Source organism: Lytechinus pictus, unplaced genomic scaffold (assembly GCF_037042905.1).
Source record: "Lytechinus pictus isolate F3 Inbred unplaced genomic scaffold, Lp3.0 scaffold_190, whole genome shotgun sequence".
In the NCBI taxonomy this organism is placed as follows: domain Eukaryota; kingdom Metazoa; phylum Echinodermata; class Echinoidea; order Temnopleuroida; family Toxopneustidae; genus Lytechinus; species Lytechinus pictus.
Genome location: NW_026974310.1, coordinates 20,421 through 42,295, shown reverse-complemented (window position 1 = coordinate 42,295; position 21,875 = coordinate 20,421). Strand labels below are relative to the sequence as shown.

At 42.2% G+C, this 21,875-nt stretch overlaps 37 non-coding genes across 37 annotated transcripts; all 37 read left to right on the top strand.

The window, feature by feature from the left end:
* The first annotated feature begins 429 nt into the window (after positions 1–429).
* LOC135159247 (5S ribosomal RNA) lies at positions 430–548 on the top strand. The gene has a single exon (XR_010297992.1). It is a non-coding gene; the product is annotated as a 5S ribosomal RNA (ribosomal RNA).
* A 470-nt stretch (positions 549–1,018) lies between these two features.
* LOC135159246 (5S ribosomal RNA) lies at positions 1,019–1,137 on the top strand. The gene has a single exon (XR_010297991.1). It is a non-coding gene; the product is annotated as a 5S ribosomal RNA (ribosomal RNA).
* Positions 1,138–1,607: 470 nt separating this feature from the next.
* LOC135159245 (5S ribosomal RNA) lies at positions 1,608–1,726 on the top strand. The gene has a single exon (XR_010297990.1). It is a non-coding gene; the product is annotated as a 5S ribosomal RNA (ribosomal RNA).
* Positions 1,727–2,196: 470 nt separating this feature from the next.
* On the top strand, positions 2,197–2,315 carry LOC135159244 (5S ribosomal RNA). Its single transcript, XR_010297989.1, has one exon. It is a non-coding gene; the product is annotated as a 5S ribosomal RNA (ribosomal RNA).
* Positions 2,316–2,785: 470 nt separating this feature from the next.
* LOC135159242 (5S ribosomal RNA) lies at positions 2,786–2,904 on the top strand. Its single transcript, XR_010297987.1, has one exon. It is a non-coding gene; the product is annotated as a 5S ribosomal RNA (ribosomal RNA).
* Positions 2,905–3,374: 470 nt separating this feature from the next.
* Positions 3,375–3,493, top strand: LOC135159241 (5S ribosomal RNA). Its single transcript, XR_010297986.1, has one exon. It is a non-coding gene; the product is annotated as a 5S ribosomal RNA (ribosomal RNA).
* A 470-nt stretch (positions 3,494–3,963) lies between these two features.
* LOC135159240 (5S ribosomal RNA) lies at positions 3,964–4,082 on the top strand. The gene has a single exon (XR_010297985.1). It is a non-coding gene; the product is annotated as a 5S ribosomal RNA (ribosomal RNA).
* Positions 4,083–4,553: 471 nt separating this feature from the next.
* Positions 4,554–4,672, top strand: LOC135159239 (5S ribosomal RNA). Its single transcript, XR_010297984.1, has one exon. It is a non-coding gene; the product is annotated as a 5S ribosomal RNA (ribosomal RNA).
* Positions 4,673–5,142: 470 nt separating this feature from the next.
* On the top strand, positions 5,143–5,261 carry LOC135159238 (5S ribosomal RNA). Its single transcript, XR_010297983.1, has one exon. It is a non-coding gene; the product is annotated as a 5S ribosomal RNA (ribosomal RNA).
* Positions 5,262–5,731: 470 nt separating this feature from the next.
* On the top strand, positions 5,732–5,850 carry LOC135159237 (5S ribosomal RNA). Its single transcript, XR_010297982.1, has one exon. It is a non-coding gene; the product is annotated as a 5S ribosomal RNA (ribosomal RNA).
* A 470-nt stretch (positions 5,851–6,320) lies between these two features.
* LOC135159236 (5S ribosomal RNA) lies at positions 6,321–6,439 on the top strand. The gene has a single exon (XR_010297981.1). It is a non-coding gene; the product is annotated as a 5S ribosomal RNA (ribosomal RNA).
* A 470-nt stretch (positions 6,440–6,909) lies between these two features.
* Positions 6,910–7,028, top strand: LOC135159235 (5S ribosomal RNA). Its single transcript, XR_010297980.1, has one exon. It is a non-coding gene; the product is annotated as a 5S ribosomal RNA (ribosomal RNA).
* Positions 7,029–7,498: 470 nt separating this feature from the next.
* Positions 7,499–7,617, top strand: LOC135159234 (5S ribosomal RNA). The gene has a single exon (XR_010297979.1). It is a non-coding gene; the product is annotated as a 5S ribosomal RNA (ribosomal RNA).
* Positions 7,618–8,087: 470 nt separating this feature from the next.
* On the top strand, positions 8,088–8,206 carry LOC135159233 (5S ribosomal RNA). The gene has a single exon (XR_010297978.1). It is a non-coding gene; the product is annotated as a 5S ribosomal RNA (ribosomal RNA).
* Positions 8,207–8,676: 470 nt separating this feature from the next.
* On the top strand, positions 8,677–8,795 carry LOC135159231 (5S ribosomal RNA). Its single transcript, XR_010297976.1, has one exon. It is a non-coding gene; the product is annotated as a 5S ribosomal RNA (ribosomal RNA).
* A 470-nt stretch (positions 8,796–9,265) lies between these two features.
* On the top strand, positions 9,266–9,384 carry LOC135159230 (5S ribosomal RNA). Its single transcript, XR_010297975.1, has one exon. It is a non-coding gene; the product is annotated as a 5S ribosomal RNA (ribosomal RNA).
* A 469-nt stretch (positions 9,385–9,853) lies between these two features.
* Positions 9,854–9,972, top strand: LOC135159229 (5S ribosomal RNA). Its single transcript, XR_010297974.1, has one exon. It is a non-coding gene; the product is annotated as a 5S ribosomal RNA (ribosomal RNA).
* Positions 9,973–10,442: 470 nt separating this feature from the next.
* LOC135159228 (5S ribosomal RNA) lies at positions 10,443–10,561 on the top strand. Its single transcript, XR_010297973.1, has one exon. It is a non-coding gene; the product is annotated as a 5S ribosomal RNA (ribosomal RNA).
* Positions 10,562–11,031: 470 nt separating this feature from the next.
* On the top strand, positions 11,032–11,150 carry LOC135159227 (5S ribosomal RNA). Its single transcript, XR_010297972.1, has one exon. It is a non-coding gene; the product is annotated as a 5S ribosomal RNA (ribosomal RNA).
* Positions 11,151–11,620: 470 nt separating this feature from the next.
* Positions 11,621–11,739, top strand: LOC135159296 (5S ribosomal RNA). The gene has a single exon (XR_010298041.1). It is a non-coding gene; the product is annotated as a 5S ribosomal RNA (ribosomal RNA).
* Positions 11,740–12,209: 470 nt separating this feature from the next.
* On the top strand, positions 12,210–12,328 carry LOC135159295 (5S ribosomal RNA). Its single transcript, XR_010298040.1, has one exon. It is a non-coding gene; the product is annotated as a 5S ribosomal RNA (ribosomal RNA).
* Positions 12,329–12,798: 470 nt separating this feature from the next.
* On the top strand, positions 12,799–12,917 carry LOC135159294 (5S ribosomal RNA). Its single transcript, XR_010298039.1, has one exon. It is a non-coding gene; the product is annotated as a 5S ribosomal RNA (ribosomal RNA).
* Positions 12,918–13,387: 470 nt separating this feature from the next.
* Positions 13,388–13,506, top strand: LOC135159293 (5S ribosomal RNA). Its single transcript, XR_010298038.1, has one exon. It is a non-coding gene; the product is annotated as a 5S ribosomal RNA (ribosomal RNA).
* A 470-nt stretch (positions 13,507–13,976) lies between these two features.
* On the top strand, positions 13,977–14,095 carry LOC135159292 (5S ribosomal RNA). Its single transcript, XR_010298037.1, has one exon. It is a non-coding gene; the product is annotated as a 5S ribosomal RNA (ribosomal RNA).
* Positions 14,096–14,565: 470 nt separating this feature from the next.
* On the top strand, positions 14,566–14,684 carry LOC135159290 (5S ribosomal RNA). Its single transcript, XR_010298035.1, has one exon. It is a non-coding gene; the product is annotated as a 5S ribosomal RNA (ribosomal RNA).
* Positions 14,685–15,154: 470 nt separating this feature from the next.
* On the top strand, positions 15,155–15,273 carry LOC135159289 (5S ribosomal RNA). Its single transcript, XR_010298034.1, has one exon. It is a non-coding gene; the product is annotated as a 5S ribosomal RNA (ribosomal RNA).
* Positions 15,274–15,743: 470 nt separating this feature from the next.
* On the top strand, positions 15,744–15,862 carry LOC135159288 (5S ribosomal RNA). The gene has a single exon (XR_010298033.1). It is a non-coding gene; the product is annotated as a 5S ribosomal RNA (ribosomal RNA).
* A 470-nt stretch (positions 15,863–16,332) lies between these two features.
* On the top strand, positions 16,333–16,451 carry LOC135159287 (5S ribosomal RNA). The gene has a single exon (XR_010298032.1). It is a non-coding gene; the product is annotated as a 5S ribosomal RNA (ribosomal RNA).
* Positions 16,452–16,921: 470 nt separating this feature from the next.
* LOC135159286 (5S ribosomal RNA) lies at positions 16,922–17,040 on the top strand. The gene has a single exon (XR_010298031.1). It is a non-coding gene; the product is annotated as a 5S ribosomal RNA (ribosomal RNA).
* A 470-nt stretch (positions 17,041–17,510) lies between these two features.
* LOC135159285 (5S ribosomal RNA) lies at positions 17,511–17,629 on the top strand. Its single transcript, XR_010298030.1, has one exon. It is a non-coding gene; the product is annotated as a 5S ribosomal RNA (ribosomal RNA).
* Positions 17,630–18,099: 470 nt separating this feature from the next.
* On the top strand, positions 18,100–18,218 carry LOC135159284 (5S ribosomal RNA). Its single transcript, XR_010298029.1, has one exon. It is a non-coding gene; the product is annotated as a 5S ribosomal RNA (ribosomal RNA).
* Positions 18,219–18,688: 470 nt separating this feature from the next.
* LOC135159283 (5S ribosomal RNA) lies at positions 18,689–18,807 on the top strand. The gene has a single exon (XR_010298028.1). It is a non-coding gene; the product is annotated as a 5S ribosomal RNA (ribosomal RNA).
* A 470-nt stretch (positions 18,808–19,277) lies between these two features.
* On the top strand, positions 19,278–19,396 carry LOC135159282 (5S ribosomal RNA). The gene has a single exon (XR_010298027.1). It is a non-coding gene; the product is annotated as a 5S ribosomal RNA (ribosomal RNA).
* A 470-nt stretch (positions 19,397–19,866) lies between these two features.
* LOC135159249 (5S ribosomal RNA) lies at positions 19,867–19,983 on the top strand. Its single transcript, XR_010297994.1, has one exon. It is a non-coding gene; the product is annotated as a 5S ribosomal RNA (ribosomal RNA).
* A 470-nt stretch (positions 19,984–20,453) lies between these two features.
* On the top strand, positions 20,454–20,572 carry LOC135159281 (5S ribosomal RNA). The gene has a single exon (XR_010298026.1). It is a non-coding gene; the product is annotated as a 5S ribosomal RNA (ribosomal RNA).
* A 470-nt stretch (positions 20,573–21,042) lies between these two features.
* On the top strand, positions 21,043–21,161 carry LOC135159279 (5S ribosomal RNA). Its single transcript, XR_010298024.1, has one exon. It is a non-coding gene; the product is annotated as a 5S ribosomal RNA (ribosomal RNA).
* Positions 21,162–21,631: 470 nt separating this feature from the next.
* LOC135159278 (5S ribosomal RNA) lies at positions 21,632–21,750 on the top strand. The gene has a single exon (XR_010298023.1). It is a non-coding gene; the product is annotated as a 5S ribosomal RNA (ribosomal RNA).
* The last annotated feature ends 125 nt before the right edge of the window (positions 21,751–21,875 follow it).

Sequence of the window (21,875 nt, the reverse complement as noted above, 5' to 3'; positions counted from 1 at the left end):
TTAAGTCGTTGGTATTTGTTTTCCTTTATAGTATCACTTTTGTCTCCTTTTTTGTTGTCTTTTTCGTCTCCTTCGTCACCCTTTTTAATAGAGCAGGAATAAACTTTTCGCTTGATGTCCGACATTCAAGGCAATGATGAAAGTCGTTTGTTTGCAAGCACAGGGTCTCCAAGAGACGAGGCGCGCAGTTCAAGGCCTACACCATCATGTGAATTGTTGCGTCACACACAGGTGCGCATCCAAGAAAAAAAACACGACAATATCTCCAAATTATCGTAGGTAGGCATCCGATGGAAACTGAAACAAACCCAATGAAAGATCGGTGGAATGACTGAAGACATCAATCAACCAATATTATTACTGACAGGGATTAAATAGATGATGACGTCATAGTATCCCTTCAAATAGCTTGACTTTGATGGAGCAAGAGCCTACGACCATACCATGCTGAATATACCGGTTCTCGTCCGATCACCGAAGTCAAGCAGCATAGGGCTCGGTTAGTACTTGGATGGGAGACCGCCTGGGAATACCGGGTGTTGTAGGCATTTTTTGCTTCATGAAATGCCCCTTTATTCATTTTTTCATTTTAAGTCGTTGGTATTTGTTTTCCTTTATAGTATCACTTTTGTCTCCTTTTTTGTTGTCTTTTTCGTCTCCTTCGTCACCCTTTTTAATAGAGCAGGAATAAACTTTTCGCTTGATGTCCGACATTCAAGGCAATGATGAAAGTCGTTTGTTTGCAAGCACAGGGTCTCCAAGAGACGAGGCGCGCAGTTCAAGGCCTACACCATCATGTGAATTGTTGCGTCACACACAGGTGCGCATCCAAGAAAAAAAACACGACAATATCTCCAAATTATCGTAGGTAGGCATCCGATGGAAACTGAAACAAACCCAATGAAAGATCGGTGGAATGACTGAAGACATCAATCAACCAATATTATTACTGACAGGGATTAAATAGATGATGACGTCATAGTATCCCTTCAAATAGCTTGACTTTGATGGAGCAAGAGCCTACGACCATACCATGCTGAATATACCGGTTCTCGTCCGATCACCGAAGTCAAGCAGCATAGGGCTCGGTTAGTACTTGGATGGGAGACCGCCTGGGAATACCGGGTGTTGTAGGCATTTTTTGCTTCATGAAATGCCCCTTTATTCATTTTTTCATTTTAAGTCGTTGGTATTTGTTTTCCTTTATAGTATCACTTTTGTCTCCTTTTTTGTTGTCTTTTTCGTCTCCTTCGTCACCCTTTTTAATAGAGCAGGAATAAACTTTTCGCTTGATGTCCGACATTCAAGGCAATGATGAAAGTCGTTTGTTTGCAAGCACAGGGTCTCCAAGAGACGAGGCGCGCAGTTCAAGGCCTACACCATCATGTGAATTGTTGCGTCACACACAGGTGCGCATCCAAGAAAAAAAACACGACAATATCTCCAAATTATCGTAGGTAGGCATCCGATGGAAACTGAAACAAACCCAATGAAAGATCGGTGGAATGACTGAAGACATCAATCAACCAATATTATTACTGACAGGGATTAAATAGATGATGACGTCATAGTATCCCTTCAAATAGCTTGACTTTGATGGAGCAAGAGCCTACGACCATACCATGCTGAATATACCGGTTCTCGTCCGATCACCGAAGTCAAGCAGCATAGGGCTCGGTTAGTACTTGGATGGGAGACCGCCTGGGAATACCGGGTGTTGTAGGCATTTTTTGCTTCATGAAATGCCCCTTTATTCATTTTTTCATTTTAAGTCGTTGGTATTTGTTTTCCTTTATAGTATCACTTTTGTCTCCTTTTTTGTTGTCTTTTTCGTCTCCTTCGTCACCCTTTTTAATAGAGCAGGAATAAACTTTTCGCTTGATGTCCGACATTCAAGGCAATGATGAAAGTCGTTTGTTTGCAAGCACAGGGTCTCCAAGAGACGAGGCGCGCAGTTCAAGGCCTACACCATCATGTGAATTGTTGCGTCACACACAGGTGCGCATCCAAGAAAAAAAACACGACAATATCTCCAAATTATCGTAGGTAGGCATCCGATGGAAACTGAAACAAACCCAATGAAAGATCGGTGGAATGACTGAAGACATCAATCAACCAATATTATTACTGACAGGGATTAAATAGATGATGACGTCATAGTATCCCTTCAAATAGCTTGACTTTGATGGAGCAAGAGCCTACGACCATACCATGCTGAATATACCGGTTCTCGTCCGATCACCGAAGTCAAGCAGCATAGGGCTCGGTTAGTACTTGGATGGGAGACCGCCTGGGAATACCGGGTGTTGTAGGCATTTTTTGCTTCATGAAATGCCCCTTTATTCATTTTTTCATTTTAAGTCGTTGGTATTTGTTTTCCTTTATAGTATCACTTTTGTCTCCTTTTTTGTTGTCTTTTTCGTCTCCTTCGTCACCCTTTTTAATAGAGCAGGAATAAACTTTTCGCTTGATGTCCGACATTCAAGGCAATGATGAAAGTCGTTTGTTTGCAAGCACAGGGTCTCCAAGAGACGAGGCGCGCAGTTCAAGGCCTACACCATCATGTGAATTGTTGCGTCACACACAGGTGCGCATCCAAGAAAAAAAACACGACAATATCTCCAAATTATCGTAGGTAGGCATCCGATGGAAACTGAAACAAACCCAATGAAAGATCGGTGGAATGACTGAAGACATCAATCAACCAATATTATTACTGACAGGGATTAAATAGATGATGACGTCATAGTATCCCTTCAAATAGCTTGACTTTGATGGAGCAAGAGCCTACGACCATACCATGCTGAATATACCGGTTCTCGTCCGATCACCGAAGTCAAGCAGCATAGGGCTCGGTTAGTACTTGGATGGGAGACCGCCTGGGAATACCGGGTGTTGTAGGCATTTTTTGCTTCATGAAATGCCCCTTTATTCATTTTTTCATTTTAAGTCGTTGGTATTTGTTTTCCTTTATAGTATCACTTTTGTCTCCTTTTTTGTTGTCTTTTTCGTCTCCTTCGTCACCCTTTTTAATAGAGCAGGAATAAACTTTTCGCTTGATGTCCGACATTCAAGGCAATGATGAAAGTCGTTTGTTTGCAAGCACAGGGTCTCCAAGAGACGAGGCGCGCAGTTCAAGGCCTACACCATCATGTGAATTGTTGCGTCACACACAGGTGCGCATCCAAGAAAAAAAACACGACAATATCTCCAAATTATCGTAGGTAGGCATCCGATGGAAACTGAAACAAACCCAATGAAAGATCGGTGGAATGACTGAAGACATCAATCAACCAATATTATTACTGACAGGGATTAAATAGATGATGACGTCATAGTATCCCTTCAAATAGCTTGACTTTGATGGAGCAAGAGCCTACGACCATACCATGCTGAATATACCGGTTCTCGTCCGATCACCGAAGTCAAGCAGCATAGGGCTCGGTTAGTACTTGGATGGGAGACCGCCTGGGAATACCGGGTGTTGTAGGCATTTTTTGCTTCATGAAATGCCCCTTTATTCATTTTTTCATTTTAAGTCGTTGGTATTTGTTTTCCTTTATAGTATCACTTTTGTCTCCTTTTTTGTTGTCTTTTTCGTCTCCTTCGTCACCCTTTTTAATAGAGCAGGAATAAACTTTTCGCTTGATGTCCGACATTCAAGGCAATGATGAAAGTCGTTTGTTTGCAAGCACAGGGTCTCCAAGAGACGAGGCGCGCAGTTCAAGGCCTACACCATCATGTGAATTGTTGCGTCACACACAGGTGCGCATCCAAGAAAAAAAACACGACAATATCTCCAAATTATCGTAGGTAGGCATCCGATGGAAACTGAAACAAACCCAATGAAAGATCGGTGGAATGACTGAAGACATCAATCAACCAATATTATTACTGACAGGGATTAAATAGATGATGACGTCATAGTATCCCTTCAAATAGCTTGACTTTGATGGAGCAAGAGCCTACGACCATACCATGCTGAATATACCGGTTCTCGTCCGATCACCGAAGTCAAGCAGCATAGGGCTCGGTTAGTACTTGGATGGGAGACCGCCTGGGAATACCGGGTGTTGTAGGCATTTTTTGCTTCATGAAATGCCCCTTTATTCATTTTTTCATTTTAAGTCGTTGGTATTTGTTTTCCTTTATAGTATCACTTTTGTCTCCTTTTTTGTTGTCTTTTTCGTCTCCTTCGTCACCCTTTTTAATAGAGCAGGAATAAACTTTTCGCTTGATGTCCGACATTCAAGGCAATGATGAAAGTCGTTTGTTTGCAAGCACAGGGTCTCCAAGAGACGAGGCGCGCAGTTCAAGGCCTACACCATCATGTGAATTGTTGCGTCACACACAGGTGCGCATCCAAGAAAAAAAACACGACAATATCTCCAAATTATCGTAGGTAGGCATCCAGATGGAAACTGAAACAAACCCAATGAAAGATCGGTGGAATGACTGAAGACATCAATCAACCAATATTATTACTGACAGGGATTAAATAGATGATGACGTCATAGTATCCCTTCAAATAGCTTGACTTTGATGGAGCAAGAGCCTACGACCATACCATGCTGAATATACCGGTTCTCGTCCGATCACCGAAGTCAAGCAGCATAGGGCTCGGTTAGTACTTGGATGGGAGACCGCCTGGGAATACCGGGTGTTGTAGGCATTTTTTGCTTCATGAAATGCCCCTTTATTCATTTTTTCATTTTAAGTCGTTGGTATTTGTTTTCCTTTATAGTATCACTTTTGTCTCCTTTTTTGTTGTCTTTTTCGTCTCCTTCGTCACCCTTTTTAATAGAGCAGGAATAAACTTTTCGCTTGATGTCCGACATTCAAGGCAATGATGAAAGTCGTTTGTTTGCAAGCACAGGGTCTCCAAGAGACGAGGCGCGCAGTTCAAGGCCTACACCATCATGTGAATTGTTGCGTCACACACAGGTGCGCATCCAAGAAAAAAAACACGACAATATCTCCAAATTATCGTAGGTAGGCATCCGATGGAAACTGAAACAAACCCAATGAAAGATCGGTGGAATGACTGAAGACATCAATCAACCAATATTATTACTGACAGGGATTAAATAGATGATGACGTCATAGTATCCCTTCAAATAGCTTGACTTTGATGGAGCAAGAGCCTACGACCATACCATGCTGAATATACCGGTTCTCGTCCGATCACCGAAGTCAAGCAGCATAGGGCTCGGTTAGTACTTGGATGGGAGACCGCCTGGGAATACCGGGTGTTGTAGGCATTTTTTGCTTCATGAAATGCCCCTTTATTCATTTTTTCATTTTAAGTCGTTGGTATTTGTTTTCCTTTATAGTATCACTTTTGTCTCCTTTTTTGTTGTCTTTTTCGTCTCCTTCGTCACCCTTTTTAATAGAGCAGGAATAAACTTTTCGCTTGATGTCCGACATTCAAGGCAATGATGAAAGTCGTTTGTTTGCAAGCACAGGGTCTCCAAGAGACGAGGCGCGCAGTTCAAGGCCTACACCATCATGTGAATTGTTGCGTCACACACAGGTGCGCATCCAAGAAAAAAAACACGACAATATCTCCAAATTATCGTAGGTAGGCATCCGATGGAAACTGAAACAAACCCAATGAAAGATCGGTGGAATGACTGAAGACATCAATCAACCAATATTATTACTGACAGGGATTAAATAGATGATGACGTCATAGTATCCCTTCAAATAGCTTGACTTTGATGGAGCAAGAGCCTACGACCATACCATGCTGAATATACCGGTTCTCGTCCGATCACCGAAGTCAAGCAGCATAGGGCTCGGTTAGTACTTGGATGGGAGACCGCCTGGGAATACCGGGTGTTGTAGGCATTTTTTGCTTCATGAAATGCCCCTTTATTCATTTTTTCATTTTAAGTCGTTGGTATTTGTTTTCCTTTATAGTATCACTTTTGTCTCCTTTTTTGTTGTCTTTTTCGTCTCCTTCGTCACCCTTTTTAATAGAGCAGGAATAAACTTTTCGCTTGATGTCCGACATTCAAGGCAATGATGAAAGTCGTTTGTTTGCAAGCACAGGGTCTCCAAGAGACGAGGCGCGCAGTTCAAGGCCTACACCATCATGTGAATTGTTGCGTCACACACAGGTGCGCATCCAAGAAAAAAAACACGACAATATCTCCAAATTATCGTAGGTAGGCATCCGATGGAAACTGAAACAAACCCAATGAAAGATCGGTGGAATGACTGAAGACATCAATCAACCAATATTATTACTGACAGGGATTAAATAGATGATGACGTCATAGTATCCCTTCAAATAGCTTGACTTTGATGGAGCAAGAGCCTACGACCATACCATGCTGAATATACCGGTTCTCGTCCGATCACCGAAGTCAAGCAGCATAGGGCTCGGTTAGTACTTGGATGGGAGACCGCCTGGGAATACCGGGTGTTGTAGGCATTTTTTGCTTCATGAAATGCCCCTTTATTCATTTTTTCATTTTAAGTCGTTGGTATTTGTTTTCCTTTATAGTATCACTTTTGTCTCCTTTTTTGTTGTCTTTTTCGTCTCCTTCGTCACCCTTTTTAATAGAGCAGGAATAAACTTTTCGCTTGATGTCCGACATTCAAGGCAATGATGAAAGTCGTTTGTTTGCAAGCACAGGGTCTCCAAGAGACGAGGCGCGCAGTTCAAGGCCTACACCATCATGTGAATTGTTGCGTCACACACAGGTGCGCATCCAAGAAAAAAAACACGACAATATCTCCAAATTATCGTAGGTAGGCATCCGATGGAAACTGAAACAAACCCAATGAAAGATCGGTGGAATGACTGAAGACATCAATCAACCAATATTATTACTGACAGGGATTAAATAGATGATGACGTCATAGTATCCCTTCAAATAGCTTGACTTTGATGGAGCAAGAGCCTACGACCATACCATGCTGAATATACCGGTTCTCGTCCGATCACCGAAGTCAAGCAGCATAGGGCTCGGTTAGTACTTGGATGGGAGACCGCCTGGGAATACCGGGTGTTGTAGGCATTTTTTGCTTCATGAAATGCCCCTTTATTCATTTTTTCATTTTAAGTCGTTGGTATTTGTTTTCCTTTATAGTATCACTTTTGTCTCCTTTTTTGTTGTCTTTTTCGTCTCCTTCGTCACCCTTTTTAATAGAGCAGGAATAAACTTTTCGCTTGATGTCCGACATTCAAGGCAATGATGAAAGTCGTTTGTTTGCAAGCACAGGGTCTCCAAGAGACGAGGCGCGCAGTTCAAGGCCTACACCATCATGTGAATTGTTGCGTCACACACAGGTGCGCATCCAAGAAAAAAAACACGACAATATCTCCAAATTATCGTAGGTAGGCATCCGATGGAAACTGAAACAAACCCAATGAAAGATCGGTGGAATGACTGAAGACATCAATCAACCAATATTATTACTGACAGGGATTAAATAGATGATGACGTCATAGTATCCCTTCAAATAGCTTGACTTTGATGGAGCAAGAGCCTACGACCATACCATGCTGAATATACCGGTTCTCGTCCGATCACCGAAGTCAAGCAGCATAGGGCTCGGTTAGTACTTGGATGGGAGACCGCCTGGGAATACCGGGTGTTGTAGGCATTTTTTGCTTCATGAAATGCCCCTTTATTCATTTTTTCATTTTAAGTCGTTGGTATTTGTTTTCCTTTATAGTATCACTTTTGTCTCCTTTTTTGTTGTCTTTTTCGTCTCCTTCGTCACCCTTTTTAATAGAGCAGGAATAAACTTTTCGCTTGATGTCCGACATTCAAGGCAATGATGAAAGTCGTTTGTTTGCAAGCACAGGGTCTCCAAGAGACGAGGCGCGCAGTTCAAGGCCTACACCATCATGTGAATTGTTGCGTCACACACAGGTGCGCATCCAAGAAAAAAAACACGACAATATCTCCAAATTATCGTAGGTAGGCATCCGATGGAAACTGAAACAAACCCAATGAAAGATCGGTGGAATGACTGAAGACATCAATCAACCAATATTATTACTGACAGGGATTAAATAGATGATGACGTCATAGTATCCCTTCAAATAGCTTGACTTTGATGGAGCAAGAGCCTACGACCATACCATGCTGAATATACCGGTTCTCGTCCGATCACCGAAGTCAAGCAGCATAGGGCTCGGTTAGTACTTGGATGGGAGACCGCCTGGGAATACCGGGTGTTGTAGGCATTTTTTGCTTCATGAAATGCCCCTTTATTCATTTTTTCATTTTAAGTCGTTGGTATTTGTTTTCCTTTATAGTATCACTTTTGTCTCCTTTTTTGTTGTCTTTTTCGTCTCCTTCGTCACCCTTTTTAATAGAGCAGGAATAAACTTTTCGCTTGATGTCCGACATTCAAGGCAATGATGAAAGTCGTTTGTTTGCAAGCACAGGGTCTCCAAGAGACGAGGCGCGCAGTTCAAGGCCTACACCATCATGTGAATTGTTGCGTCACACACAGGTGCGCATCCAAGAAAAAAAACACGACAATATCTCCAAATTATCGTAGGTAGGCATCCGATGGAAACTGAAACAAACCCAATGAAAGATCGGTGGAATGACTGAAGACATCAATCAACCAATATTATTACTGACAGGGATTAAATAGATGATGACGTCATAGTATCCCTTCAAATAGCTTGACTTTGATGGAGCAAGAGCCTACGACCATACCATGCTGAATATACCGGTTCTCGTCCGATCACCGAAGTCAAGCAGCATAGGGCTCGGTTAGTACTTGGATGGGAGACCGCCTGGGAATACCGGGTGTTGTAGGCATTTTTTGCTTCATGAAATGCCCCTTTATTCATTTTTTCATTTTAAGTCGTTGGTATTTGTTTTCCTTTATAGTATCACTTTTGTCTCCTTTTTTGTTGTCTTTTTCGTCTCCTTCGTCACCCTTTTTAATAGAGCAGGAATAAACTTTTCGCTTGATGTCCGACATTCAAGGCAATGATGAAAGTCGTTTGTTTGCAAGCACAGGGTCTCCAAGAGACGAGGCGCGCAGTTCAAGGCCTACACCATCATGTGAATTGTTGCGTCACACACAGGTGCGCATCCAAGAAAAAAAACACGACAATATCTCCAAATTATCGTAGGTAGGCATCCGATGGAAACTGAAACAAACCCAATGAAAGATCGGTGGAATGACTGAAGACATCAATCAACCAATATTATTACTGACAGGGATTAAATAGATGATGACGTCATAGTATCCCTTCAAATAGCTTGACTTTGATGGAGCAAGAGCCTACGACCATACCATGCTGAATATACCGGTTCTCGTCCGATCACCGAAGTCAAGCAGCATAGGGCTCGGTTAGTACTTGGATGGGAGACCGCCTGGGAATACCGGGTGTTGTAGGCATTTTTTGCTTCATGAAATGCCCCTTTATTCATTTTTTCATTTTAAGTCGTTGGTATTTGTTTTCCTTTATGTATCACTTTTGTCTCCTTTTTTGTTGTCTTTTTCGTCTCCTTCGTCACCCTTTTTAATAGAGCAGGAATAAACTTTTCGCTTGATGTCCGACATTCAAGGCAATGATGAAAGTCGTTTGTTTGCAAGCACAGGGTCTCCAAGAGACGAGGCGCGCAGTTCAAGGCCTACACCATCATGTGAATTGTTGCGTCACACACAGGTGCGCATCCAAGAAAAAAAACACGACAATATCTCCAAATTATCGTAGGTAGGCATCCGATGGAAACTGAAACAAACCCAATGAAAGATCGGTGGAATGACTGAAGACATCAATCAACCAATATTATTACTGACAGGGATTAAATAGATGATGACGTCATAGTATCCCTTCAAATAGCTTGACTTTGATGGAGCAAGAGCCTACGACCATACCATGCTGAATATACCGGTTCTCGTCCGATCACCGAAGTCAAGCAGCATAGGGCTCGGTTAGTACTTGGATGGGAGACCGCCTGGGAATACCGGGTGTTGTAGGCATTTTTTGCTTCATGAAATGCCCCTTTATTCATTTTTTCATTTTAAGTCGTTGGTATTTGTTTTCCTTTATAGTATCACTTTTGTCTCCTTTTTTGTTGTCTTTTTCGTCTCCTTCGTCACCCTTTTTAATAGAGCAGGAATAAACTTTTCGCTTGATGTCCGACATTCAAGGCAATGATGAAAGTCGTTTGTTTGCAAGCACAGGGTCTCCAAGAGACGAGGCGCGCAGTTCAAGGCCTACACCATCATGTGAATTGTTGCGTCACACACAGGTGCGCATCCAAGAAAAAAAACACGACAATATCTCCAAATTATCGTAGGTAGGCATCCGATGGAAACTGAAACAAACCCAATGAAAGATCGGTGGAATGACTGAAGACATCAATCAACCAATATTATTACTGACAGGGATTAAATAGATGATGACGTCATAGTATCCCTTCAAATAGCTTGACTTTGATGGAGCAAGAGCCTACGACCATACCATGCTGAATATACCGGTTCTCGTCCGATCACCGAAGTCAAGCAGCATAGGGCTCGGTTAGTACTTGGATGGGAGACCGCCTGGGAATACCGGGTGTTGTAGGCATTTTTTGCTTCATGAAATGCCCCTTTATTCATTTTTTCATTTTAAGTCGTTGGTATTTGTTTTCCTTTATAGTATCACTTTTGTCTCCTTTTTTGTTGTCTTTTTCGTCTCCTTCGTCACCCTTTTTAATAGAGCAGGAATAAACTTTTCGCTTGATGTCCGACATTCAAGGCAATGATGAAAGTCGTTTGTTTGCAAGCACAGGGTCTCCAAGAGACGAGGCGCGCAGTTCAAGGCCTACACCATCATGTGAATTGTTGCGTCACACACAGGTGCGCATCCAAGAAAAAAAACACGACAATATCTCCAAATTATCGTAGGTAGGCATCCGATGGAAACTGAAACAAACCCAATGAAAGATCGGTGGAATGACTGAAGACATCAATCAACCAATATTATTACTGACAGGGATTAAATAGATGATGACGTCATAGTATCCCTTCAAATAGCTTGACTTTGATGGAGCAAGAGCCTACGACCATACCATGCTGAATATACCGGTTCTCGTCCGATCACCGAAGTCAAGCAGCATAGGGCTCGGTTAGTACTTGGATGGGAGACCGCCTGGGAATACCGGGTGTTGTAGGCATTTTTTGCTTCATGAAATGCCCCTTTATTCATTTTTTCATTTTAAGTCGTTGGTATTTGTTTTCCTTTATAGTATCACTTTTGTCTCCTTTTTTGTTGTCTTTTTCGTCTCCTTCGTCACCCTTTTTAATAGAGCAGGAATAAACTTTTCGCTTGATGTCCGACATTCAAGGCAATGATGAAAGTCGTTTGTTTGCAAGCACAGGGTCTCCAAGAGACGAGGCGCGCAGTTCAAGGCCTACACCATCATGTGAATTGTTGCGTCACACACAGGTGCGCATCCAAGAAAAAAAACACGACAATATCTCCAAATTATCGTAGGTAGGCATCCGATGGAAACTGAAACAAACCCAATGAAAGATCGGTGGAATGACTGAAGACATCAATCAACCAATATTATTACTGACAGGGATTAAATAGATGATGACGTCATAGTATCCCTTCAAATAGCTTGACTTTGATGGAGCAAGAGCCTACGACCATACCATGCTGAATATACCGGTTCTCGTCCGATCACCGAAGTCAAGCAGCATAGGGCTCGGTTAGTACTTGGATGGGAGACCGCCTGGGAATACCGGGTGTTGTAGGCATTTTTTGCTTCATGAAATGCCCCTTTATTCATTTTTTCATTTTAAGTCGTTGGTATTTGTTTTCCTTTATAGTATCACTTTTGTCTCCTTTTTTGTTGTCTTTTTCGTCTCCTTCGTCACCCTTTTTAATAGAGCAGGAATAAACTTTTCGCTTGATGTCCGACATTCAAGGCAATGATGAAAGTCGTTTGTTTGCAAGCACAGGGTCTCCAAGAGACGAGGCGCGCAGTTCAAGGCCTACACCATCATGTGAATTGTTGCGTCACACACAGGTGCGCATCCAAGAAAAAAAACACGACAATATCTCCAAATTATCGTAGGTAGGCATCCGATGGAAACTGAAACAAACCCAATGAAAGATCGGTGGAATGACTGAAGACATCAATCAACCAATATTATTACTGACAGGGATTAAATAGATGATGACGTCATAGTATCCCTTCAAATAGCTTGACTTTGATGGAGCAAGAGCCTACGACCATACCATGCTGAATATACCGGTTCTCGTCCGATCACCGAAGTCAAGCAGCATAGGGCTCGGTTAGTACTTGGATGGGAGACCGCCTGGGAATACCGGGTGTTGTAGGCATTTTTTGCTTCATGAAATGCCCCTTTATTCATTTTTTCATTTTAAGTCGTTGGTATTTGTTTTCCTTTATAGTATCACTTTTGTCTCCTTTTTTGTTGTCTTTTTCGTCTCCTTCGTCACCCTTTTTAATAGAGCAGGAATAAACTTTTCGCTTGATGTCCGACATTCAAGGCAATGATGAAAGTCGTTTGTTTGCAAGCACAGGGTCTCCAAGAGACGAGGCGCGCAGTTCAAGGCCTACACCATCATGTGAATTGTTGCGTCACACACAGGTGCGCATCCAAGAAAAAAAACACGACAATATCTCCAAATTATCGTAGGTAGGCATCCGATGGAAACTGAAACAAACCCAATGAAAGATCGGTGGAATGACTGAAGACATCAATCAACCAATATTATTACTGACAGGGATTAAATAGATGATGACGTCATAGTATCCCTTCAAATAGCTTGACTTTGATGGAGCAAGAGCCTACGACCATACCATGCTGAATATACCGGTTCTCGTCCGATCACCGAAGTCAAGCAGCATAGGGCTCGGTTAGTACTTGGATGGGAGACCGCCTGGGAATACCGGGTGTTGTAGGCATTTTTTGCTTCATGAAATGCCCCTTTATTCATTTTTTCATTTTAAGTCGTTGGTATTTGTTTTCCTTTATAGTATCACTTTTGTCTCCTTTTTTGTTGTCTTTTTCGTCTCCTTCGTCACCCTTTTTAATAGAGCAGGAATAAACTTTTCGCTTGATGTCCGACATTCAAGGCAATGATGAAAGTCGTTTGTTTGCAAGCACAGGGTCTCCAAGAGACGAGGCGCGCAGTTCAAGGCCTACACCATCATGTGAATTGTTGCGTCACACACAGGTGCGCATCCAAGAAAAAAAACACGACAATATCTCCAAATTATCGTAGGTAGGCATCCGATGGAAACTGAAACAAACCCAATGAAAGATCGGTGGAATGACTGAAGACATCAATCAACCAATATTATTACTGACAGGGATTAAATAGATGATGACGTCATAGTATCCCTTCAAATAGCTTGACTTTGATGGAGCAAGAGCCTACGACCATACCATGCTGAATATACCGGTTCTCGTCCGATCACCGAAGTCAAGCAGCATAGGGCTCGGTTAGTACTTGGATGGGAGACCGCCTGGGAATACCGGGTGTTGTAGGCATTTTTTGCTTCATGAAATGCCCCTTTATTCATTTTTTCATTTTAAGTCGTTGGTATTTGTTTTCCTTTATAGTATCACTTTTGTCTCCTTTTTTGTTGTCTTTTTCGTCTCCTTCGTCACCCTTTTTAATAGAGCAGGAATAAACTTTTCGCTTGATGTCCGACATTCAAGGCAATGATGAAAGTCGTTTGTTTGCAAGCACAGGGTCTCCAAGAGACGAGGCGCGCAGTTCAAGGCCTACACCATCATGTGAATTGTTGCGTCACACACAGGTGCGCATCCAAGAAAAAAAACACGACAATATCTCCAAATTATCGTAGGTAGGCATCCGATGGAAACTGAAACAAACCCAATGAAAGATCGGTGGAATGACTGAAGACATCAATCAACCAATATTATTACTGACAGGGATTAAATAGATGATGACGTCATAGTATCCCTTCAAATAGCTTGACTTTGATGGAGCAAGAGCCTACGACCATACCATGCTGAATATACCGGTTCTCGTCCGATCACCGAAGTCAAGCAGCATAGGGCTCGGTTAGTACTTGGATGGGAGACCGCCTGGGAATACCGGGTGTTGTAGGCATTTTTTGCTTCATGAAATGCCCCTTTATTCATTTTTTCATTTTAAGTCGTTGGTATTTGTTTTCCTTTATAGTATCACTTTTGTCTCCTTTTTTGTTGTCTTTTTCGTCTCCTTCGTCACCCTTTTTAATAGAGCAGGAATAAACTTTTCGCTTGATGTCCGACATTCAAGGCAATGATGAAAGTCGTTTGTTTGCAAGCACAGGGTCTCCAAGAGACGAGGCGCGCAGTTCAAGGCCTACACCATCATGTGAATTGTTGCGTCACACACAGGTGCGCATCCAAGAAAAAAAACACGACAATATCTCCAAATTATCGTAGGTAGGCATCCGATGGAAACTGAAACAAACCCAATGAAAGATCGGTGGAATGACTGAAGACATCAATCAACCAATATTATTACTGACAGGGATTAAATAGATGATGACGTCATAGTATCCCTTCAAATAGCTTGACTTTGATGGAGCAAGAGCCTACGACCATACCATGCTGAATATACCGGTTCTCGTCCGATCACCGAAGTCAAGCAGCATAGGGCTCGGTTAGTACTTGGATGGGAGACCGCCTGGGAATACCGGGTGTTGTAGGCATTTTTTGCTTCATGAAATGCCCCTTTATTCATTTTTTCATTTTAAGTCGTTGGTATTTGTTTTCCTTTATAGTATCACTTTTGTCTCCTTTTTTGTTGTCTTTTTCGTCTCCTTCGTCACCCTTTTTAATAGAGCAGGAATAAACTTTTCGCTTGATGTCCGACATTCAAGGCAATGATGAAAGTCGTTTGTTTGCAAGCACAGGGTCTCCAAGAGACGAGGCGCGCAGTTCAAGGCCTACACCATCATGTGAATTGTTGCGTCACACACAGGTGCGCATCCAAGAAAAAAAACACGACAATATCTCCAAATTATCGTAGGTAGGCATCCGATGGAAACTGAAACAAACCCAATGAAAGATCGGTGGAATGACTGAAGACATCAATCAACCAATATTATTACTGACAGGGATTAAATAGATGATGACGTCATAGTATCCCTTCAAATAGCTTGACTTTGATGGAGCAAGAGCCTACGACCATACCATGCTGAATATACCGGTTCTCGTCCGATCACCGAAGTCAAGCAGCATAGGGCTCGGTTAGTACTTGGATGGGAGACCGCCTGGGAATACCGGGTGTTGTAGGCATTTTTTGCTTCATGAAATGCCCCTTTATTCATTTTTTCATTTTAAGTCGTTGGTATTTGTTTTCCTTTATAGTATCACTTTTGTCTCCTTTTTTGTTGTCTTTTTCGTCTCCTTCGTCACCCTTTTTAATAGAGCAGGAATAAACTTTTCGCTTGATGTCCGACATTCAAGGCAATGATGAAAGTCGTTTGTTTGCAAGCACAGGGTCTCCAAGAGACGAGGCGCGCAGTTCAAGGCCTACACCATCATGTGAATTGTTGCGTCACACACAGGTGCGCATCCAAGAAAAAAAACACGACAATATCTCCAAATTATCGTAGGTAGGCATCCGATGGAAACTGAAACAAACCCAATGAAAGATCGGTGGAATGACTGAAGACATCAATCAACCAATATTATTACTGACAGGGATTAAATAGATGATGACGTCATAGTATCCCTTCAAATAGCTTGACTTTGATGGAGCAAGAGCCTACGACCATACCATGCTGAATATACCGGTTCTCGTCCGATCACCGAAGTCAAGCAGCATAGGGCTCGGTTAGTACTTGGATGGGAGACCGCCTGGGAATACCGGGTGTTGTAGGCATTTTTTGCTTCATGAAATGCCCCTTTATTCATTTTTTCATTTTAAGTCGTTGGTATTTGTTTTCCTTTATAGTATCACTTTTGTCTCCTTTTTTGTTGTCTTTTTCGTCTCCTTCGTCACCCTTTTTAATAGAGCAGGAATAAACTTTTCGCTTGATGTCCGACATTCAAGGCAATGATGAAAGTCGTTTGTTTGCAAGCACAGGGTCTCCAAGAGACGAGGCGCGCAGTTCAAGGCCTACACCATCATGTGAATTGTTGCGTCACACACAGGTGCGCATCCAAGAAAAAAAACACGACAATATCTCCAAATTATCGTAGGTAGGCATCCGATGGAAACTGAAACAAACCCAATGAAAGATCGGTGGAATGACTGAAGACATCAATCAACCAATATTATTACTGACAGGGATTAAATAGATGATGACGTCATAGTATCCCTTCAAATAGCTTGACTTTGATGGAGCAAGAGCCTACGACCATACCATGCTGAATATACCGGTTCTCGTCCGATCACCGAAGTCAAGCAGCATAGGGCTCGGTTAGTACTTGGATGGGAGACCGCCTGGGAATACCGGGTGTTGTAGGCATTTTTTGCTTCATGAAATGCCCCTTTATTCATTTTTTCATTTTAAGTCGTTGGTATTTGTTTTCCTTTATAGTATCACTTTTGTCTCCTTTTTTGTTGTCTTTTTCGTCTCCTTCGTCACCCTTTTTAATAGAGCAGGAATAAACTTTTCGCTTGATGTCCGACATTCAAGGCAATGATGAAAGTCGTTTGTTTGCAAGCACAGGGTCTCCAAGAGACGAGGCGCGCAGTTCAAGGCCTACACCATCATGTGAATTGTTGCGTCACACACAGGTGCGCATCCAAGAAAAAAAACACGACAATATCTCCAAATTATCGTAGGTAGGCATCCGATGGAAACTGAAACAAACCCAATGAAAGATCGGTGGAATGACTGAAGACATCAATCAACCAATATTATTACTGACAGGGATTAAATAGATGATGACGTCATAGTATCCCTTCAAATAGCTTGACTTTGATGGAGCAAGAGCCTACGACCATACCATGCTGAATATACCGGTTCTCGTCCGATCACCGAAGTCAAGCAGCATAGGGCTCGGTTAGTACTTGGATGGGAGACCGCCTGGGAATACCGGGTGTTGTAGGCATTTTTTGCTTCATGAAATGCCCCTTTATTCATTTTTTCATTTTAAGTCGTTGGTATTTGTTTTCCTTTATAGTATCACTTTTGTCTCCTTTTTTGTTGTCTTTTTCGTCTCCTTCGTCACCCTTTTTAATAGAGCAGGAATAAACTTTTCGCTTGATGTCCGACATTCAAGGCAATGATGAAAGTCGTTTGTTTGCAAGCACAGGGTCTCCAAGAGACGAGGCGCGCAGTTCAAGGCCTACACCATCATGTGAATTGTTGCGTCACACACAGGTGCGCATCCAAGAAAAAAAACACGACAATATCTCCAAATTATCGTAGGTAGGCATCCGATGGAAACTGAAACAAACCCAATGAAAGATCGGTGGAATGACTGAAGACATCAATCAACCAATATTATTACTGACAGGGATTAAATAGATGATGACGTCATAGTATCCCTTCAAATAGCTTGACTTTGATGGAGCAAGAGCCTACGACCATACCATGCTGAATATACCGGTTCTCGTCCGATCACCGAAGTCAAGCAGCATAGGGCTCGGTTAGTACTTGGATGGGAGACCGCCTGGGAATACCGGGTGTTGTAGGCATTTTTTGCTTCATGAAATGCCCCTTTATTCATTTTTTCATTTTAAGTCGTTGGTATTTGTTTTCCTTTATAGTATCACTTTTGTCTCCTTTTTTGTTGTCTTTTTCGTCTCCTTCGTCACCCTTTTTAATAGAGCAGGAATAAACTTTTCGCTTGATGTCCGACATTCAAGGCAATGATGAAAGTCGTTTGTTTGCAAGCACAGGGTCTCCAAGAGACGAGGCGCGCAGTTCAAGGCCTACACCATCATGTGAATTGTTGCGTCACACACAGGTGCGCATCCAAGAAAAAAAACACGACAATATCTCCAAATTATCGTAGGTAGGCATCCGATGGAAACTGAAACAAACCCAATGAAAGATCGGTGGAATGACTGAAGACATCAATCAACCAATATTATTACTGACAGGGATTAAATAGATGATGACGTCATAGTATCCCTTCAAATAGCTTGACTTTGATGGAGCAAGAGCCTACGACCATACCATGCTGAATATACCGGTTCTCGTCCGATCACCGAAGTCAAGCAGCATAGGGCTCGGTTAGTACTTGGATGGGAGACCGCCTGGGAATACCGGGTGTTGTAGGCATTTTTTGCTTCATGAAATGCCCCTTTATTCATTTTTTCATTTTAAGTCGTTGGTATTTGTTTTCCTTTATAGTATCACTTTTGTCTCCTTTTTTGTTGTCTTTTTCGTCTCCTTCGTCACCCTTTTTAATAGAGCAGGAATAAACTTTTCGCTTGATGTCCGACATTCAAGGCAATGATGAAAGTCGTTTGTTTGCAAGCACAGGGTCTCCAAGAGACGAGGCGCGCAGTTCAAGGCCTACACCATCATGTGAATTGTTGCGTCACACACAGGTGCGCATCCAAGAAAAAAAACACGACAATATCTCCAAATTATCGTAGGTAGGCATCCGATGGAAACTGAAACAAACCCAATGAAAGATCGGTGGAATGACTGAAGACATCAATCAACCAATATTATTACTGACAGGGATTAAATAGATGATGACGTCATAGTATCCCTTCAAATAGCTTGACTTTGATGGAGCAAGAGCCTACGACCATACCATGCTGAATATACCGGTTCTCGTCCGATCACCGAAGTCAAGCAGCATAGGGCTCGGTTAGTACTTGGATGGGAGACCGCCTGGGAATACCGGGTGTTGTAGGCATTTTTTGCTTCATGAAATGCCCCTTTATTCATTTTTTCATTTTAAGTCGTTGGTATTTGTTTTCCTTTATAGTATCACTTTTGTCTCCTTTTTTGTTGTCTTTTTCGTCTCCTTCGTCACCCTTTTTAATAGAGCAGGAATAAACTTTTCGCTTGATGTCCGACATTCAAGGCAATGATGAAAGTCGTTTGTTTGCAAGCACAGGGTCTCCAAGAGACGAGGCGCGCAGTTCAAGGCCTACACCATCATGTGAATTGTTGCGTCACACACAGGTGCGCATCCAAGAAAAAAAACACGACAATATCTCCAAATTATCGTAGGTAGGCATCCGATGGAAACTGAAACAAACCCAATGAAAGATCGGTGGAATGACTGAAGACATCAATCAACCAATATTATTACTGACAGGGATTAAATAGATGATGACGTCATAGTATCCCTTCAAATAGCTTGACTTTGATGGAGCAAGAGCCTACGACCATACCATGCTGAATATACCGGTTCTCGTCCGATCACCGAAGTCAAGCAGCATAGGGCTCGGTTAGTACTTGGATGGGAGACCGCCTGGGAATACCGGGTGTTGTAGGCATTTTTTGCTTCATGAAATGCCCCTTTATTCATTTTTTCATTTTAAGTCGTTGGTATTTGTTTTCCTTTATAGTATCACTTTTGTCTCCTTTTTTGTTGTCTTTTTCGTCTCCTTCGTCACCCTTTTTAATAGAGCAGGAATAAACTTTTCGCTTGATGTCCGACATTCAAGGCAATGATGAAAGTCGTTTGTTTGCAAGCACAGGGTCTCCAAGAGACGAGGCGCGCAGTTCAAGGCCTACACCATCATGTGAATTGTTGCGTCACACACAGGTGCGCATCCAAGAAAAAAAACACGACAATATCTCCAAATTATCGTAGGTAGGCATCCGATGGAAACTGAAACAAACCCAATGAAAGATCGGTGGAATGACTGAAGACATCAATCAACCAATATTATTACTGACAGGGATTAAATAGATGATGACGTCATAGTATCCCTTCAAATAGCTTGACTTTGATGGAGCAAGAGCCTACGACCATACCATGCTGAATATACCGGTTCTCGTCCGATCACCGAAGTCAAGCAGCATAGGGCTCGGTTAGTACTTGGATGGGAGACCCTGGGAATACCGGGTGTTGTAGGCATTTTTTGCTTCATGAAATGCCCCTTTATTCATTTTTTCATTTTAAGTCGTTGGTATTTGTTTTCCTTTATAGTATCACTTTTGTCTCCTTTTTTGTTGTCTTTTTCGTCTCCTTCGTCACCCTTTTTAATAGAGCAGGAATAAACTTTTCGCTTGATGTCCGACATTCAAGGCAATGATGAAAGTCGTTTGTTTGCAAGCACAGGGTCTCCAAGAGACGAGGCGCGCAGTTCAAGGCCTACACCATCATGTGAATTGTTGCGTCACACACAGGTGCGCATCCAAGAAAAAAAACACGACAATATCTCCAAATTATCGTAGGTAGGCATCCGATGGAAACTGAAACAAACCCAATGAAAGATCGGTGGAATGACTGAAGACATCAATCAACCAATATTATTACTGACAGGGATTAAATAGATGATGACGTCATAGTATCCCTTCAAATAGCTTGACTTTGATGGAGCAAGAGCCTACGACCATACCATGCTGAATATACCGGTTCTCGTCCGATCACCGAAGTCAAGCAGCATAGGGCTCGGTTAGTACTTGGATGGGAGACCGCCTGGGAATACCGGGTGTTGTAGGCATTTTTTGCTTCATGAAATGCCCCTTTATTCATTTTTTCATTTTAAGTCGTTGGTATTTGTTTTCCTTTATAGTATCACTTTTGTCTCCTTTTTTGTTGTCTTTTTCGTCTCCTTCGTCACCCTTTTTAATAGAGCAGGAATAAACTTTTCGCTTGATGTCCGACATTCAAGGCAATGATGAAAGTCGTTTGTTTGCAAGCACAGGGTCTCCAAGAGACGAGGCGCGCAGTTCAAGGCCTACACCATCATGTGAATTGTTGCGTCACACACAGGTGCGCATCCAAGAAAAAAAACACGACAATATCTCCAAATTATCGTAGGTAGGCATCCGATGGAAACTGAAACAAACCCAATGAAAGATCGGTGGAATGACTGAAGACATCAATCAACCAATATTATTACTGACAGGGATTAAATAGATGATGACGTCATAGTATCCCTTCAAATAGCTTGACTTTGATGGAGCAAGAGCCTACGACCATACCATGCTGAATATACCGGTTCTCGTCCGATCACCGAAGTCAAGCAGCATAGGGCTCGGTTAGTACTTGGATGGGAGACCGCCTGGGAATACCGGGTGTTGTAGGCATTTTTTGCTTCATGAAATGCCCCTTTATTCATTTTTTCATTTTAAGTCGTTGGTATTTGTTTTCCTTTATAGTATCACTTTTGTCTCCTTTTTTGTTGTCTTTTTCGTCTCCTTCGTCACCCTTTTTAATAGAGCAGGAATAAACTTTTCGCTTGATGTCCGACATTCAAGGCAATGATGAAAGTCGTTTGTTTGCAAGCACAGGGTCTCCAAGAGACGAGGCGCGCAGTTCAAGGCCTACACCATCATGTGAATTGTTGCGTCACACACAGGTGCGCATCCAAGAAAAAAAACACGACAATATCTCCAAATTATCGTAGGTAGGCATCCGATGGAAACTGAAACAAACCCAATGAAAGATCGGTGGAATGACTGAAGACATCAATCAACCAATATTATTACTGACAGGGATTAAATAGATGATGACGTCATAGTATCCCTTCAAATAGCTTGACTTTGATGGAGCAAGAGCCTACGACCATACCATGCTGAATATACCGGTTCTCGTCCGATCACCGAAGTCAAGCAGCATAGGGCTCGGTTAGTACTTGGATGGGAGACCGCCTGGGAATACCGGGTGTTGTAGGCATTTTTTGCTTCATGAAATGCCCCTTTATTCATTTTTTCATTTTAAGTCGTTGGTATTTGTTTTCCTTTATAGTATCACTTTTGTCTCCTTTTTTGTTGTCTTTTTCGTCTCCTTCGTCACCCTTT